Genomic DNA, 1,885 nt, shown 5'->3' with positions numbered 1-1,885 from the left:
AACTCTGAAGCCATTGGTAACCGTTCATGTGTGACGCAGTGGTAAGTACAAATATCCTGTAGTAAATTGGAATGGGATTTAATAAACCACAGAAACTTCATTTCATTCCTCTTACTGTACGTCCGTTCGTAATATTTTTCTTCTATCTTGCTATCCAACCTCTAACAATTATTTCATAGTGCAACTGCAAGCTTTTGCTACTGTTACATCTTGCAAATCTACCTACTATCAGTTTCCTTTCCAGCGCGCTGAATGACTTATATAGGCCCCACTGCTTGGCCTTTGACCTAAGCTTAGTATTCCATTCCATTCCACCACAGAAACTTGAATTTTCGTGTTTCCGTATCACATTGGTAATCTTAGTGGTCTTCCAAGGATTATATGAACAGAATAGCTCAAATCGAAATTCCTGTCTTGTTTAAAGAATATTATACATTATAGTGATGCGCAGTACTGCCTTCCACTATAGACAGTTATGACGACGTTTCCAGAATTATGAATTAAAAAGCAAAAAAATTTTTTTTTTTCATAAGATTGCAGAGTAGGAAATTTTAATAGCAACTCTTATCCAATTTCTCATCTTCCAGTGCCACCCTAGGACCATTGCCACATTCAATAATACATGGCTTTTCAACAGCCCTTTTTGTCCGAATATTCTCTCCGATCCAAACTTGAGTACTTGGCACGCTCCACTTTGCAGTGTCATCTTCTGGAAAATTTTCTACTTTTTATTTTTGTCTTTTCTTTATTGCATCCCAGGTCTCGCATGGTTTCCATGGCTTCCGTCTTGTTACCCACAGACCAAGTACTTCCTTTCTGGTAAATTGGTATACATTCTCGAAGTCAGACCATCCCTCGTTGATTGTTTCCTCTTCTGGTAATTCTGTTTCGACGCTTCGTTGCAAAAGCCTCATAATGTTCGTCTTCAAGAAGCTTTATTGTAACTGATGTATCGAACCTAGATATTGCCTACTTTTTGCGTGTGCTTTAAATGAAATTGATAAGTTTATGATCACAATTAGCATCTGTTCTGTGCTACTAATAATTCTCATGTTAATTTCTGGTGTATCTTTTATAATTCATTCTGTTATATATATATATATATATATATATATATATATATATATATATATATATATACATATATATATATACACACACACACACACACATATATATATATATATATATAATATATATATATGCATACGTATATGATTAAAGATTAAAAATTAAAGGGTAAGGCCTGCCTTATGATACGAATCCATTGCAAAATCAAGTAAATCTTTTTCCTCTGTACCAAGATATTCAATAAATGTGATGAAAATTAAAACTAAGATGAACTTTTACATGGTAGAAATATAGCGGCGAGTTAATATCGTATTAAAACCTAGAGAAATAAATAGTGTGGTAATGATGACTGTACGACACTAAGAAGGTGGAGTTAATTTGAGGTTTCACTTAATCTGCTGTGGAGATTTAATGGTGTAATGATGACTGTACGACACTAAGAAGGTGGAGTTAATTTGAGGTTCACTTAACTGCGTGGAGATTTAATGGTGTATCCAAATCGTTCCTACCCTGAGATATCTTCTTAGCACTACCAAATCATTCAACTAATTACTGATGGAGTCATACCTCTCCTTAGGTAGTCAACATCCACTTGGTTAGTCTGGAAAACAGATTCGATAATTTGGATCTTTAGGTTAATAGATAACTTTTCTTAACTTCTGTTAATAAACTTTATAGTTTTGGCCTATAGGTAAAGTAAGTACTCAACAAAGAAATCATATCTTAAATCAAAGATACTTTTATATGAAAAGTTTATTGTTTTTAAATGGATTTTCTGTCAGTAGAGGCATTTAAGTTTGCTGACGTTGGCTTA

Source organism: Macrobrachium nipponense, chromosome 20, assembly GCF_015104395.2.
Source record: "Macrobrachium nipponense isolate FS-2020 chromosome 20, ASM1510439v2, whole genome shotgun sequence".
In the NCBI taxonomy this organism is placed as follows: Eukaryota; Metazoa; Arthropoda; class Malacostraca; order Decapoda; family Palaemonidae; genus Macrobrachium; species Macrobrachium nipponense.
Note: the sequence above shows the minus strand (reverse complement) of the source record.